Below are 18,413 nucleotides of genomic sequence, written 5' to 3'. Positions count from 1 at the left end.
TCACACTAAATTTCATTAGCTGCAATCTGTAAATTGTAATTTCATTATCACTCATACATTTTTAAATTTCCTCAGCAATTTCTTTTTTGACTCAAAATCTATTAAAAGTATAATTTTTAATTTCCAACATATGGAAATTTACTAGTTGTTTTTGTTTTTTGCTTAATTTGCTCTGTGGTCAGAGAACATACTTAGCATGACTACGATCTTTTCAAATTTGCTTAGACTTTTTATGTGAGTCAACAGATAATGTATTTTGGTTAATGTTCCACATGCACTTCATTTGAATTTATATTCTACAGTATTCTATATGCAGTATTCTATATCTATATCAGTCACATCATGTTCATTACTGTGTTGTTTAAATATATACTATGGTTTATCTTATTGTTTATTCTCTGCTTGGAGAAGTGTGTTAAAATGTTCCACAATCACTACAGATTTATCAGGACTTCTTAGTAGTAGTCAGTTATTTTTGTTTTATATATTTGAGATGATGTTTTAGGTGAATATAGAAATTTGGGGTTATTACTTCCTAATAAATTGAATATTTTGCTATTGTGAAGTACCTTTCTTACTCTCTACTAATAATTTTTGCCTTGAAGTATTTGCCTGATATAATATAGTTATACAACCTGCCTTTTGGTTAATGTTTGTATGGCATGCATTTTCCATCCTTTTAATTTCTCCCTTTTGCTGTTCTTACATTTAAAGTCTCTTTTAATTTGCATTTAGGTAGATTTTAGTTTTTACTTAGACTGATACTTTTGTCTTCTTTTAGAGCATTTACTCTGTTTATATTTAAAGTAATACCTAATGTAATTTGTTTTCAAATATAAAATCTTACTATTTGCTATAAGTGTGTCCCGCTCTTTTGAATTTTTTTTTCATTTTTACCTAATTTTGGGTTAATAACCATTTTAAAAGGCTATTTCATTTCTTCCCTCTATTTTACCTTGACATAATTTACTTTCAATATTTATTTTTAGTGATTATACTGATTATACTATGGATTAGAGCATAAATTCTTGACATATAAAAAGCTGACACAAGACGGTACTTTCAATTTTTCCCAGGCATTTTAAGGGCCTCAAAACGCTTTAACTCCGTTTCTCATTCTCATATCTTATAAGCTGTAATTGTTACATATTTTGATCCTCTCTCTGTATGTAAAACCCTAAAACATATTATTCATTTTATTTTTACAGTCAATATTCACATAGATGCACCCATGTGTTTATCTTTTAGTACTTTCTTTTCTTCAAACATTGAATCATTCCGTTTCCTTCTAAAGAATACTCTTTGGACTTTCTTTTAATGTGTTACTGTTACAGATGATTTTATTTTTTACTATTTTTTCTGGAAATGTCTTTTTTTCAAAAAGATAATTTCACTAGTTACAAAATTCTAGGTTAACCTTATTTTCAGCATTCAAAGATACCATTTCAATGTTTTCTGTTTTTCATTGTTTCTTTTGTGAGGTCTGTTATTAGTCAAATTGTGGCTCCTTTGAAAGTAATATTTGCTCAACTGCTTTTAAGATCTTATTCTTTGTCCTTAGTTTTTAGTAGTTTTACAATGATAGGTGTAATTTTCTCTTAATTTGTTTTACTTAGGACTTATGGGGATTCATCTGTAACTTGTATTTATATTTCAGGGATTGTCTCTTCAAAATAGTATTCTTTCTCAAACTCTACTTTTCATCTGGATATGTCTTAGCATATGTTAGACCTTTCCATTTTATGTTTCTTATTGTCTCTTCTGTATTTTTCTTCAGTTTGTGTCTCTCTGCTACATTTATGACTTTTTCCATCCGACCTATGTACTCGTTTCCTATTTCTTTTTTCAACTGTATCGAATATGCTATTAAATCTGTGCATTGAGTCCTCAATTGTGGTAATTATACTGTTCAATTCTAGCATTTATGTAAAAGTTTTTAATTAGTTATTTTTAGGGTATAGTTATTTGGCCTTCTTTGTTCTCATTGAAGCTCACTGAATCAGGTATCAGCATATTCACTAAAAGTGTCCCCGAATGCTGGCTTCATCTCTCTGTATTTCTTACTTCTCTTATGCTTTGGTTTGATGAGTTCTTTCAGTGTTTACTAGTCTACAAGTATATTAAAAAATATTTCATCTACATTTTCAGGCTGATTTTTTCCCAGCAGGATAGTTGATTCACACTACCTAATCATCATTACCAGGATTGGAAATCCAGAGTTGACTGACTTTCAATGTCCTTCTATTATTAATTTAGTCAAGTTTTCACTTAACCTTAAATCTATCTATATATCTCTATATATAACATATTGCATATATATAATTTTTATATATGTATTACATATATCTCAAAATAAAATTTGTATACAAATATATATTTAAAACATATTTATTAATGTATTTATATCTCTTTCATTAAGTATCCATGTAAATATAATTTATAAGTTTTGCCTTAAATGTGCTCATGGTTTTCTTGTTGTATTTAAATATCTTTCACATCTGTAATTCCATCTCCTTCCATAAATCAAATGTTTTGCACTCTTTTCTTAATCATACCTGAAAATTATAATACATAGATTATATAGATATACATATGTATTTTCAAAGAAACAGTTATTAATCTCATTGATAAACTACTTTAAAATTTTTCATACTATCCACGTGTGGTTTTGGTATCGGGCTAAGACCAGTTTCATAAAATGAGTTGAGAAATGTTTTCTCCTCTTTCACTTCCCAGAAGTGAAAGAACTTGTGTAGAACTTGTGCTAATTCTTCTTTAAAGTTTTAGTAGACTCCTTCGTTTGGGCCTGGAGAATCTCTTTCCAGAAGATTTTAATTTACAAATTCAATTTTATAAATAGTTATAAGACTATTCAAATTATCTGTTGCCTGTTGAGTGGGTTGTAGTAGTTTGCATTTTTTAAGAAACTGATCATCTAAGTTCATATAAGTTGTCAAACTTATATAGAGAGAGCTATTCATATTATCCCTTTATTATTATCTTAAAATCTGCAGAGTGTACTATGAGATATCTTGCTTCATTCTTAATATTGGTAAATTACATCTTCATTCTTTTTTCTTTGTCAGTATTGTTAAAAGATTGTCAATTTTATTGATCTTTTCCAAGAATCCAAGCTCTTTGTTTATTGATTTTGTCCATTGTTTTATATTTTCAATTTATCTGATCTGTTCTTTATTAATTTCTTTCAGTCTTTCCTTTAATTTATTTTATTCTTTTTTCTACTTTCTTGAGGCAGAAGCTTAGATTATTGATTTGAGACTTTCCCTTTTTTCTAACATAATTGTTTACTGCTATAAACTTCCCTCAGCACACTTCAGTACTACTTCATCTGTGTATCACAAATTTTGATATGTTGTTTTTATTTTTATTCAGTTCAATGCAATTCTTTAATACCCCTTGAGGTTTCCTCTTTAACCCCTGAATAATTTAGAAGTTTCCAAGTAGTTCGGCGATTAGCCCATTATGATTCTGCGATTGATTACTCATTTTATTACACTCATTTAATTAATATTATTACACTGTGGTCAAAGAACACAATTTGTATTATTTCAGTTCTTTTAAATGTGTTAAGGTTTGTTTTATGGCCCAGGATACAGTCTATCACAGTTTATGTCCATAAGCACTTGAAAAGAAAGTGTTTTGGGTGAAATGTTCTATAAATATTAAATCAATCCTGTGTGAGATCATTTATAACTTACTGATTTCTCTGTCTCTTTGTTTTATCAATGGCTGAAAGAGGAATGTTGGAATTTACAACTATAATTATGAGTTTGTCTACTTTTCCTTTCAGTTCATCAATTTTTGCTTCACATATTATCAGCTCTGTTTTCTGGTGCATACACACTTATGATTAATATATCTTCTTGGTGTACTAATTAATTAAACAGTATGTAATGTCCCTGATAACTGCTTTTGTTCTGAAGTCTACTTTATATAATATTAATATTATTATGAGTTCCACTACTGCTTTCTTTTAAATTAATATTTGCATATGTGTTTTCTACCCTTTTACTTTCAATATACCTATATCATCATATTTTTAAGTTAATTTTTTTTGGACAACATATTACTAGGTCATTTTTTAAATCCACCCCAGCAATCTTTATCTTTTAAGTAGTATATTTAAGTCCTTCTATATTTAATGTAATTATTGATATGTTAGGGCTTTATTCCGACTCATTTTTCTTTTTCTATTTGTTGCCTCTGTTTTTGTTTCACTGATTTCTTTTTTCTGTCTTTTTGTAGAATGGTTACACAGTTTTATAAGTCTATTTTGATTTATGTACAGTGGTTTTGAGGTTATATCTCTATATTTTTTAGTGATGGTCCTAAGTATTACATTATATATACACACTTTATCATAGTCTACTGTTGTCATCATTTTACCAGTTTCAGTAAAATGTAGAAAAATTACCTCCCTTTATATCTTTTCACCTTCCAACATTATATAATTGTTTTAAATGTTTCCTCTACATACATTGAGAACCACATTAGGCAAAGAGGAGAAGACATGACTAAAATCTACTCAGTGGAAATTCTCTTTGTTTTTCTTACATGAGAATATCTTGATTTCCCTTCATTCTAGAATTAAAACAGAATTCTGGGGTAACAGCAACAAGAACAGCAGAGTAAGAACCTCTAAAACTTCACTTTCTATAAAAACTGTAAGAGCACTGGCAAAAATAATCAAATAAATATTTTCAGAATTTTAGAAATTGATCAAAGCCTTGCAACAATCTAAGAAGTGTACTTAGTAGATAAGCTTTAAGTAACCTATTTAAAATATGTTCACAGAACTAAAGAAAACCATGTCTAAAGAATAAAACAAAAATATAAGAATAAGGTCTAAGGTCTCATTAGAGAATATAAATTAAATAAGAGAAATTATAAAAAAACAACTAACATCTACACAAAAGTCTGCACACAGATGTTTACAGAAGCTTTATTCATAATTTCCAAAACTTGGAAGCAATCAAGATGTTTGTTAATGGGTAAGTAGATAAACTGTGGTATATCCAGACAATAGAATATTACTCAGTACTAAAAAGAAATGCACTATCAAGCCATGAAAAGACATGGAGGAACCTGAAATGCATATTACTAAGTGAAAGAAGCCAATCTTAAAAGGTTACATACTCTGTGATTCCAACTATACGACATTCTAGAAAAGGTAAAACAGTGAAGATAACAAAAGAGGTTATGGGGGTATTATTGGTGAATAGGTAGAGCATGGAGAATTGATAAGGCAGTGAAAATACTCCATATGATACTATAAGGATGGATAGATGTCATTATCCATTTATCCAAATCCATAGAATGTACAATGCCGAGTGTAACTTAAGATAAACTATGAACTACAGGTGATTACGATGTGTCAGTGCAGGTTCATCAGTGGTAACAAATATACCCCTCTGGTGGAGGATGTTGTTACTGAAGGAGGCTATGCATGTGGGGAGGGGAGGGCATATATGGGAAATCTCTGCACTTTCTCAATTTTGCTGTGAACCTAAATAAAACTGCTCTAAAAACCAAATAGAAATTCTTGAGCTGAAATCTCTCTTGTTAAAAAATATATATATATAAATTCAGAGTTAGGCAATCTAGTACTGGTTTATTACTCATGATTTTATCTGTCGTGGCCTAGAATCCCTGGAAAAAGTCTGAGGCAAAGGCTAATACGTAAGTAGTTTATTTGTGGGCAGGAGTGGAGTACAGAGGAAGCATACATGAGGAGACAGGAGTGCCAATGCAAGGTTGCTTTATTATACCACCACTATGGATGACCTGTTGGAGTGTTCCATGAGCTGTCAGAGAAGCTTAGTGAAATATATCTCCAGACTTTATGACAGAAAAAAAATAGGAAAGTATGGATCCATTATCCCCCATTCTCCATTAAAAAGGGTACTTAGTAGTCCCAAGATATGTTAACTCTCCTTATACGGCATCACTAACATTTCTGGGTTAGTACTTCCTTGAGCGTGGAGGAAGCTCCTACTAGAGTCCCATGTGAAGGCAAGTGATTAGAGATTGTATGGACCAGATAGAGAGAGGTACCTGAGTGAAGGTGGTCACCTAGCAATGGCTGGAATAATAGGTGTGCACAAGAGGTGTTCAACACAGCATCGGTATCTCAGATTCCTTCCATCTTTATTTTTTTCCTCCACCCTTAGCATGCAGATTCAATTCTCTACAGCTCCTTGTGGTCAGAAAGTCTAATCATATTAGAAAAACTGTAGGTTGATAGAAAGAAGAAAGAGAAAGGAGGGCTGGGTCATACAGTTATTTAGCTGGGGACATTGCCACACCCAGCAATGCAGGGGACATGTTGATAAGGGGAGAATAATGAGAAGAATGGGAACCAGAATCTGTTACAATTCTTAAAGGAAAAGTGAAGTGGGGACAGGGCATCTTTGCGTCTTTGGCCTTTTAGAACATTAAAATGTTTATCTTGGTCATATTTGTCCAAAGTCATTTTATTTTTTACTCCCAATTCTTCTATTTCCTCTTTATGGTTGCAGACCCTCAAATGCTTTTATCTAAGAATACCTCCAATTAATTATTCCATCTTAGATGACTTTTCATTTTTACCAAAAATAAAACATTAGTGGGTATGAAACTCCGAAGATAGAAAATCAGTCATCCATCAATGTTTGAGCAGAGAAGAGATGAAGAGAGAATAGAGGGCATGATTTGACACTGGGTACTGTATTGTATATTCTCTCTATGCTAAGACTAGAGCTGCATTTTAATAGTATGAAATGCTCTTAGATCATCCTAAACACTGTTTTGGATTCCGTTCACCTCTGCATAAAATATTTCCAAATCTTTGTCAGCTACTAAGAAGAGGCCAGCTACACTCATTTGGATCCCAATCTTGGTATTTTTTCTTTACAAAATATATGCAAACGAGTAAAAACTAAACATATATATTTCTTGTACTCTCAGTAGGTAAAGAGCAGGCTATTAGCCCTTTCCTTCCCACTTCCTCTGCTCTAAGTCGTCCTGTGTGCTAACTGAAAATGGAGACAAAGGACAGGCAGTATACAAAAGAGAAGAATCAAGAGGCCTGAAGAAAGACACACGGACCCCTCCTCTTACAAATCAGGAATGTTCAGCATCTACTACAAGACTGTTGACCACTATGGTTCCTCTTTCAATCTTATTCAAGTGACATTCATTTTAATAACAAGTTAAACTCATTATGCGAATTGCACAATTCTATTAGAATATTGTTATCCCATGTAAATGTTATTAGTTCCACAAATGAACTACTCTATGTGAAACTGCTTAGAAAACTATAAAGCGCTTTACAAATGGAAGAAAAATTATAATGTCCAAGAGAGAAAGCATTATACTAAACTGGAATCATAAAATGCTGAAGTACCCACTGATGCAGCTCCAATTCAAAACTTCACCTTTGTGTGTGTGTGTGTGTGTGTGTGTGTGTGTGTGTGTGTGTGTGTGTGTGAGAGAGAGAGAGAGAGAGAGAGAGAGAGAGAAAGTAAAGGGAAGCAAGGTATTTTCTTCATAAATCCCATTTTTATGATTAATGTTCTTCTACAACATGTAATTTTCTTTCTTTGATTTGTTTTCTCATCTTACCCAACATATTTTATATCCCTTCTGTCTTCTTAGAGAAGTGCCACTTTGTTGAGGGGGGTAAGGCTTTGCAAGAAGTTTTTAAATATGCTGTTAATGAATGAATAGACAACTAATTACTTGCTAAATGTATGAACACAAATCTAGGTCTGATATTTCTTCAGAATTAATTTGGGAAATATGTGTAACATCCTTATTTATTTTTACAGGGGGCAAGATACATGAATTTCCATTTGTATATAGAAAGTCTTTTCCCTTTTTTACACAAACCTGGCTATAAGAAAGAAACCGCATTGCCAGGTTTATCTTACTTTTCAAACTATATTATAAAAAAATTAATTTTAAAATTATGATACTTGCACATTATTTTCATTCTTTTTCACTTGTTATCTCTTCTCTCCCTCCCTCCCCCTCTCTCTCTTTCTCTCTCACACACACATTAAATGTAGTCTCTGTACATAGATAGTAATATTATACATGAACTATACCAAGTGAATAAACACACAGCTTCCATTCAATGGATCATAATAATAATCATTCCCCAGTCCTAGTTTATTTCTAAAAATGCTTTTATTTCTGTTTCCCCAAACCTCTTTTCTTCCTATTAAATAAAGGGGCCTACCAGATTATTATTCTCTCAGTATAGAGACTGGATTTCCACTTTAGTTCAAACAAGAGCTCCGGTATAAACTGCCTTTTAATAGCAATGACAATTTTAAGTGTCCACCCATTTCCTCTGATGGAAATTGGCCAGCAGTAGGGTTCAATTAGCATTCACATTTGCAGACAAGTATTATATTTCCCAGATATATAATTTTTTAAAACTTAGTTCTCGGATGATAGCACTGCCAAAAGTACAACCAACTTCTAGATCAGACAAGATCAGAAAAAAAAATATTCCTTAACCTGGCACAGAAGCCCTTGCCTCTCCCAAAGACTTCTTCTTTGCAGAGATGATCTGTGAACTCAGCATCAGTGCTTCTGTTAGGCAGAATTCTCAGCTCATACTAGTACAATATCTTTTACCTGTTTGTTAGATCAATCGTAACTACATGATCTTAATCTCCTCAACTTTTATACTGTATATATTCATGTATGTGTTTTACTTGGGTTCATCTTCCCTGAATTATACATATTCTCTAAGATTTAGGGGGAAAAATTGTAACTCAAACACCATTCTTCAACTGGGCTCATTTCCTTAGTGATACCTAGATTAGTCCATGTTAGGAACTGAATTGTGTCCTCTCAAAATTCTTACAGTAGAACCCTAATCCCCAATGTGACTATTTGGAGATATGGCATTTGAGGAGGTAATTAAGGTTAATCAGGTTATGAGGGTGAGACTTGAATCCATTATGATTGTTGTTCTTATAATAAGACACAGACAATAGGGTGTGTGCACATCGTGGAAAGATCTTGAGCAGACGCAGTGATATGGAGGCCATTTGTAAGCCAAGAAGAGAGGCCTAAAGAGAAACCAACCCTGTTGGCACCTTGATCTTGATTCAGCCTCCGGAACTGTGAGAGAATAAATTGCTGCTGTTTCAGCCACCTAGTCTGTGGTGTTTTGTTATGGCAGCCTTAGCAGACTAATATTATCTGTTTCAAAATTGTGTAAGTAAGTTGCAGGTTGTAAAAAGACCCACCAAGATCTTCGCTATCATTAGGAATATAAAGACACTTTTATCTAATTACTCCCCTAATCTGCCTCTATATTATGATTCTTAATTTGTTTGTCCAAATTCCCTTCTCTCCCTGTCTGGTAACAGAGGCCAGCGGCCTGGTCATGGAAGTTACATGGAATCCAGAATAAGCCAATTACAGCACCCTTCACTTTGGCTGGTGATCATTCTGGGAAAAAGGACATGACCCACAATAAACAAATCAGAACGCTTCTCTGTTTTATATTTTTCTATAACTAAACTAAAAAACAGAAACTTTTTTTCAAATGGTCCCAAGGTTGTGAAGAAGCAAGCTTATAATATGGAGAAAGCCTGTCCATGGTAGGAAACGATAAACCCAATAAGCAGAAAAAGAAACACACATAAGAAATAGAGGGAAGGGAGGAGAGAGAGATGCTAGCACTGAAATCTCAGGTTAAAGCATCACTGAGATTACCTTTCCCTTCATACTTCTTATTTATGAAGACAAATACGCTCTTATGACTAAGTTACATTAAGTTGTTCCTTGGTCTTTCTAGTTCAGGATTATAAAGAATATGAAAATTATTCCTCATCTTTTTTCTCCATTTTTGATCTACTTTCAGCCCCCCTTCTCCCTTCCATTTGCTAATTCATCACTCTTTGGGGGCTTGGCAAGGAAAATAGCAGGAATAAAATGGTGAAAATCAAAGAGAATAAAATAAAAAGGGAAAAAAGCAGGAAACCAAATGATATTTCCACTTATAGTTTCAGATCTGAAGTCATTTAAGTCTATTCAGAATAGGAAATGATAATTAAAAATCAAAGAACTAGACATCATGACTATTCAGCCGATTCATAGTTTCTGAGTTCAAGCTCTATAGATATTTCTTCAGGGTCTCCCTCCATAGTGTTTTAACCTAAGAGATTTATTAATATTTCTGTTTTAGCATCCACCCTGTATTCAACTAGTTCTCAGTATCTACATCTGCTGAGGGCTCCACAGGCATCCATAGAGGTACCCTATTTGTCTCAAGCAGCCCCTACCCATCAAATCCTTATCTCCATCCTTCCTATTCATCCCCTTGCACTATCATGTCTTGAAACTGTCTTTTTATATTCTTTATTCTCACCCAATTAAATATATATCACTTTTGTAGCCAATTCCCTTAGGGGTCCACTCAGTAACCAGTTAGTACTAATTTGGTCAAGTACAGCTAAGATGTTACTGGTTGATAATGGATTAATAATTTATTCTTCCAGAGAACATTTACATTTTCATGGTGGCCTTAAGCAAAAGGTGTTAACCACATGAAGATTTCTGGTGTATGAGAAATACAATGAATATGTGAGAAATGGTAGTGTTTTAGCACCACTCAATTCACATCGTGTGCACGCTGGCATGACTGCTTATCGGTCAGTCCTGCCTTTTAGGGTGATTCAATATCTACCACCAAAGAGCTTTCTTTTCTGCAGGAACCATTTGCCTTCCTCTCTCCTGAATGGCCTTCACATGGCTGATACAGTTCCTCACCTCCCTCTGCTCTGTTATTGCCTTTACCAGTGTCTACAGTTTTATTAACTCGGTAAATTTAGATTCTCTTAAAGAGCACATCAAAAGTTCAAATCATGCCACATGTCCCAAGATACAGTTCTTGAAACTGAAATGGTGACTCCAAAGTTATTTCAGTTAAGAACTAGCAAATCTCATTAGAATGTTCCTGGTTTCATTGGCTTTAATCGAATAGTTTTCCTAGAATCTATGGTTTACTGGGACCAACGTGAAACAGTAGGCACAGGGCTCACAAGAATGCAATATGGGCAATTACATTAAAATTTTGGTGCTATAATTTAAGAAGAGCCTGGAAAAATAAAAGGAAGGTGCTGGAAAGAGATAAGAAAACCATGCTCCATGAGCATTAGAGGAACTACAGTGAAGAGAGAGGATAGAGACACAAAGCTGTTCTCAAGTTATGGAGCCACATTATATAGAAGGGAGAGTAAAGTTATTCTGAATTGCTTCACGGGACAAAAGTAAGGTCAGTGATGAGCTACACAACTTCTAGGACTCCTTAAACACTGTGATTCCACCGTTCTGTAAAACCGTCAGCACAGGATTAGCTGGTTGACCCACCCGGGCAGGTTTTCGTGTGGGTTCTGGGAACAGCGAGAGGAGGTGAAAAACAGCACAGAAGAGTCAGAAGCAGCAGCACTGAAAACCTGTCACCTGTTGGCAGTATTAGTCTTTTGATTGGCTTTAGCCTGTTGGCTACTCACCTGCCCATCTATTCTCTAAATGAAGTACTCCAGCAATTGAGTTCAGTTCAACAGGCAAGGACGCTGTGCTGCTATAAATCATTGGTCTCTTCCTCCCTGAGCCCTTCAGTGGAAGGAGTAATTGGTTAATTGCCAGAGTTGTTAACAAGAATTAAGAATTCAAGGGAATTGGCGAGGAATGCAGATCTGTTGCAATATGGTTAGAACAAATGTGTTTGTAAAGGGGCAGAAATGTAGAAATATGTACAACTAGTCAAAAGAAATGGGTCTTAAAGTCCTTTATAAAAATGCCTGAGACTTATTGGGTCAGTGTTCCTTTCTTTAAGGGACTAGCGTTCTTAAAAAAAAAAAAAATAGTAAAAGAAAAAGAAAACCTTCCTCTTCAGCTTTTTTCACTATATCTTCCAGCTGCAGAGTCCAAAACATTCTCCATATTCCCTCCTCTTGTACTCACTTCTGGCAGAGGTATCTCCCCATGCTTCACCCACTCTACACACCCCACTTTTCATCTGAGACAATCATCCCTTCTCACATGTTCTGATTTGCTCTGTTAAATGAATGAATGCATGAAGGAGAATTTTCAGGATAAGACACAACCAAATATACCACTGCCCAAAAGGCTCAAATCCACAGATATGTATGTGTTTCACAGGCATACATGTTTGCTTTAGCAAGTGCAGATATTATACCAGGTCCTGCTGGGTGGGACTCCTAGGCAACGCTGAGTATTCTGCCCGTGATCTAGATGTTTTAAGTAGCAATACATCTAACACTGGCACAACATTTCATGTTTTTCAAAGTATTTCCTTGATTCTATTTGCTTTGATAACAGTATAAAACACATAGAACAAGTGTTACAATTCCTATTTCCAAGATGAGTAAGTTGCAACAGGGAGCAGTTAAATTATAAAGCCAGGACTTAATCCCTAGATTTCCTATCTCTCATTCCCTACCTTCATACTTCCCATATCCTACCTTCCTCAAGAGTTCAACCTCTCTGCTTCAAAAATCTGAAGTGTCATTTTTCTATGATCAGGAACTAGCTTCAGAAATGTGCATAGAGTAGGATATCAAAATAAATAATTAAATTAAATTGCATATACTGTTTTTTTTCCAGCTTTATTGAGATGTATTTGACATATAACACTGTGAAGTGTAAGGTGTATGGGTTGATTTGATACACTTATATACTGCAAAATGATTACCTCCATAGCATTAGCTGACATCTCTATCACGTCATATAATTACCATTTAATTTTTGTAGTGAGAATATTTAAGATTTTTACTCCCTTAGCAACTTTCGTGTATGTAATACAGTATTATTAGCTATAATAACCAGGCTGTACATTAGATCTTCAGGGCTCATTCATCTTATAACTGTAAGTCTGTACCCTTTCAACTGCATATACTTGGAGGAGTGTGTATGTGTGTGTGTGTGTGTGTGTGTGTGTGTGTGTGTATGCACGTGTGTCTTGGAGGAATTGTGTACTATTGAGTTTGGGGAAAATCTGGAGCTAGTGTACATTTATAGAGTAGAAATGGATACAAGTCCAAGAGAAGCAAAGGTCAAACATGTAGTAGATTTACAAGGAGTGGTATTCTTTATCTTATAAATGGTTACAGGTAGGAGGCATATATTTGAGTCATCATAAAACCAGGGCCCCCATCTTATCTATAAAGGATCTTTGAAGAGAATTTCATGAAAGTGAAATAATGTATCACCAAACCTGTGCAAATGCAAATGACTTGAAGCACAAACAATAGCTTTTGCAGTGATAACCTGAGGTATTGTGGCCCATTCAGGTGGCAGACCAGGAATAGAAAACACAGTCAAGGGAGGGATTATCATTATATAACATAATTAAGTTGTTGGGTTCTCATAAATAGCCATATGGAACCCATATATATTCTATAATATACAGGAGCCGAAACCCTGACAGAATGAAGTGATTAATAAGAGAACTCCAAGCAGAGGTGACTAAGTAGAATGTTTTTTTCTAAGATCATTACTATTGCTTACACGAAGCGGAGGCAATCACATGTCTGGATTTTCTAAGACCATCTTGATTTCATATGATTTTTGAAAAGTTATTTGTTAAATAAAAAAAAAATCGTGAAACATTTTATAACCACGCGTCAGTCTGCTCAGTCTGCTGTAACAAAATACCATAGACTAAGTGCCTTAAACAACAGCAATTTGTTTCCTATAGTTCTAGAAGCTGAGAAATCTGAGATCAAGGTCCCAGCTTGGTTGGGTTCTGGTGAAGATACTCTTCTTGTTTGGCAGGTGTCCTCATATGGCACAGAGACAGAGAGAAAGAGGAAGCAAATTCTGTCAGGTTTCCTCTTAGAAGAGCTCTAATCTCATCGTGAAGGCTCTACCCTCATGATTTAATTATCTCCCAAAGGCCCTCATCTCCAAATATCATCACTTTAGGGAATAAGGTTTCAACGTACGAATTTTGGGGAGACACAAATATTCAGCCAATACCATCATGTAAGTCTCTTCAAATAGTAACTTTTATTATTAGAAAGAAAGAAAAATTCTTCATCGGACCACATGTACTAAATTTAGCTCAGATAATATTTTAATCTAAATAAGAAGATTAGTGGATCTCTTTAAAAATGTCTAAGATCTGGAGTTAAGAAGACCAGAAGAAAAAATCAGGGTGTCCATGTCCCCAGCAAGATCCAGTAGGAAGAAGGAACAATGGGACACTGGAATAAAGTTATTTAGAATGTATAAAGTCTAAGCTGAGCATAGTATGTCATTATGTCATTATATGAGGGAGCACGGGTTCTGACACACTGTACCTCTAGAGTAGGAAGCCCCAGCCTGGCGCTGGTTTATTTGTGCCATAGGTTTGGTGGCTCTGTGTCCTGTGTCCTTGTCTGAGTTCTGTGGAGAGCTCAGAGGATGTAAGTTATTACTGGAGAAGCTCTTTTGCTAAATACTCTCTAAGTCTTCGGGCACAGAGAACACAACTTGAAGCCCTGCTAATAGTGAACAGCAACAATGGAAAGGAAGTCTGCCTTTGTCACTTCCCCACAGACCTACTGCACAGCCCGGGGTCTCTCTGGTCTCCAGTGTCTCACACTTCATGGGACAACAGAGGTCAAAGGCAAAGTTCTATGCAGCCAAAGCTCAGGTTTCAGCAAGATATAGGCAGTACCACCTCCAGTAAAACCTAATCTATTGATGGAAACACCTACCAGCAGTGGTGGTATGAGAGGCTGTGCTTTTTAGGAGGCAGAGATCCTGTGCACTAGAGCCTGAGAAATGGTAATGCTAGACAGAAGCTAATGAGATTACAACTCACAGGCTTGATAAAAGGTGATTTAACTAATGCATCAACAGACTGCTTCCCATTACATCAGTGCTAAATATTTAATAAGATATTAGCCTTCATATCAGTTTATCTAAAAAGAACTTTGAAAAATAGATCCCATGGCTAGAGATCTACTTCTGGTATATAGATGAGACCTGCTAGAAATCAACAAAATACTCAAATGTCCATTGAAAGGGAAGCAGAGACATGAACAATAAAGCATTGATGAGAAACATCAGAGAAGAAAATGCTCAGTTCAGAAAAAACTCTAAATGTACTGGTTAGTGGTTAGTGGCCTGTTCTTAAAGAGTGTTTATCCATCAATTTGAGTTTTGTACTTACAAGATCTCCAATCAGAGCTTTGCAGCCTCTTCATGTTTTCATTGCAGGATGCTTAGGGATTGTGTGTATCTATAAGCTAGGTCACCATATTTAACATCTTCTCCCCCATAGTTATCCTGCTCCATCTAATACAGAATAAGCTCACAGATCCTAACCCCAACAGGTTTTACACCTGCTCGTGTGTTTTCCTGAGTTTTTAATCTCTTTGACGCCTTGGGGTTTCTAAAAAATATTGTCTTAGCATTCTATTCCCATTACCAGGTATAAGTAGTTGGACTGGCAGCTATCTAGAGAGTCTGGGAGGGAAAACTTCACAAAATTGGCTCTATTCCAGGTATTTCATCATGCCCAAGGATTTGCTTAGCCAGTACAATTAATAAGTTGCTACTGCAACATCAAGAAGTGAAAAATATCTACTGTGGCCATAGGAACTGCTATGCTAACAACACACAGTTTCTCTAGGCTAAACATAGGGCCAGAATCAATGAGAGAGAATCTTAGAAGATTGATTTCAGGAACAGAGTTTTGATCACACTTTGTTGAGTTTCCATTCTCGCTCTGTAAGTAAAGAACCAAGTTTGTTCCCAGCGCTCAGATTCTTGGCCTCCCACATGGAAATTGAATCACAAAGACATATGTGTGTCTATGTGTGTGTGTGTGTGTGTGCGTGCGCGCATATAGACGTATGCTTGTATTCCAAACTCAAGAGAAAGAAAAAACTTCCCCAGATTTTTCAATTCCTATAAGGATTGTAGTTTACTATTTCTGGATTTGGATCATTGAGTTCCCTGGATTATTAAACATAGCAAAAAGCCATCTGCAATGAATCGGGCTTGCTCCTCTAATTGAGTCATGCTGCGAAGCCCTTTACTGTTTTCCCTCACTTCATTGCTGAATATTTTTTCAAGAATGATAGAAAATACATTTTTACTACTAATGCCACCTGCAGGTTAAAGAGAAACTGTTGCAAAATTCTTGAAATCCTCACAGCACACTGTAATAAGTCCCTTCAAACTATTGCCCAAACCTTGCCAAACAGCAGGAATGTAGTCTCATTTCATTGATGACGTTCTTCATCAAAAATATGCCTTTACAATCATTATTACAGCCAGCCTTCCCTCTTTACTTGACACTCAGTCCAGTTGATACTTACATCTAGGAAAATGTAAAAAGTCATTTTCTAGGAAATAATTGCTTTGGGCTACTTCATGCAATAGCATCCCAATGCTGTTGCAAAGTGTCTCATGTCATTGGTAAAGATGGTATGAGAGGTATCCTCAATCAATTAGTTTCCAAGTGAATTATTTCCTGGGTCAATCAATCATTTCATGCAAGTGCTGTTACTTGGGTTCACTGTGCTAAATGAATTAGCACACGCTGTGCCATCTAAATGTCCTATTTTCTTAGCTAGGTAAGGTTTCTTAAGGAGAGATATTGTTTTCCACTCTAATTAGTTCCTTCTTATTATGACTGACATTACTGTTACTACATTATGATTATTAGTCATAGTAGATAAACTCTGCTATCAGTTCATTATAAATTATGCTTCAGCTTCCAGCCACAGTGATGTTATAATCCCAATTATCTGACGAGCACTAATCTAAGAGGAAGTGAAGAACATCTCCATCAACATTTTTACAGAGATTCTAGGTTACTTGATGTTGCCTAACAGGACAGTCACTCCCCTCCCCGCATTTTGTCACAACCAGAAGCAGGTGGTTCGATGTGTGCACCACTTCTGACATGATGTCACATGGAATGTGATTACGTAATGTGATGACAAGGACAGAAAGAATAATGTGGGGAAATCCTTCTTGACCAGAATAGGCAGCTGGTGACAACTTCAACACCTACCCTGTTTCTTAATGAAATTATTATACCTGAGCACAGAGGTGAAGAAATAGAGCCAATTACCTTGGTGCATCTGACAGGCCACCCTAAATGGACACTCAGCTCCCTAATGTGGGACCATTTTTATCCTTAGGAATAATAATAAGAGGACATAGAAGAGATGACTGAGAAAATTCCATCCCTTCTAGAAGGCACAGAATAATATTAATAGGAAAGTCTCCCTGTAGATGAGAACGAAATATAGGACAGATGTACGGTGTTTTCTGTTTTTCTTTTCCTTGGCTGGATTTATAAAAGAGCCCTTACCCCTAATCTCAAGTAGCTAAGAAATTAAAAAAGGTTTCCAAACACTTGGAACATTGTCTCTGACTGCAAAACATTACGAGTTTACTCCCAAAGTTTAAGCAAAATGCCATAAGAGCCTCATTCAGGCCCTGGGTGCCACCAGGTGACAAGGCACCAAAGTGTTTCAGACTTTACTGGGAATAGGAACAAGGTGGAGACACAGCAGAGAGTGCAGCATTTACTGGGAGTTCCACCTCAGTCCTTCCTAGGAAATGACATCTCTCTACATCTTGGCACTATGGGCATTTTGGACTTGACAAGTCTTTGTGGCGGGGGCTGTCTGTGCACTACGGGGTGTGCAATGGCATCCCAGCTTTTACCCACTAGGTGCCAGTAGCATTCCCCCCAAGTTGGGACAAGACATTGCCAAATATCCTCAAGGGGTAGGGGTCAAAATCACCCCCCAGCTGAGAAATCTATGCTAAACGGTGAGCTTTTTGAGTATAGGGAGCACATCTGATTCATCTTTATAACACAGCCTTGCACAGAGAAAATTCTGGACATAGAGTGATGAAGTTTGGCTGTAATTATGTAAGAGTGAAAAAGTGACCTTATGTAAGGTTGAAAGTGACTTCTTTTACTCATCATCCGAAAGGAGCAAACGATGCCATTCTATTCAACCATTCCAGCCACTTTTCTAGAAAGACCAATGTGAAAGCTCTCTCCTGTTTATTTAAATTAAAACACCACTGTCACTGTCCCTGAAAATCAGCTCAATAAAGACAGAGCAGGGGGTGCTTGGACAGAAGGAAGAAAAAAACCACGTAGACAATTTAATTGTGGGGAAATTTAAAAAAAAAAAAAAATCTTTGCCAAGTAATGAAATTATTAATTGCAATTCATGTCAGTTTTTGCGACAGCCATGTGAATAGATGGACAGGCTGTTCAGCAGTATTTCTGGAAGGGATTGTACATTTTAAAAATGAGGCGTTGCTGGAAGAGGAATACTGTGTGTGAGGATTTGCAGAAGCATACACCCCTATAACTTCATGGGGTGGTAACAGGGAAG

This window comes from Pteropus vampyrus, unplaced genomic scaffold, assembly GCF_000151845.1.
Source record: "Pteropus vampyrus isolate Shadow unplaced genomic scaffold, Pvam_2.0 Scaffold91, whole genome shotgun sequence".
Classification (NCBI taxonomy): domain Eukaryota; kingdom Metazoa; phylum Chordata; class Mammalia; order Chiroptera; family Pteropodidae; genus Pteropus; species Pteropus vampyrus.
Note: the sequence above shows the minus strand (reverse complement) of the source record.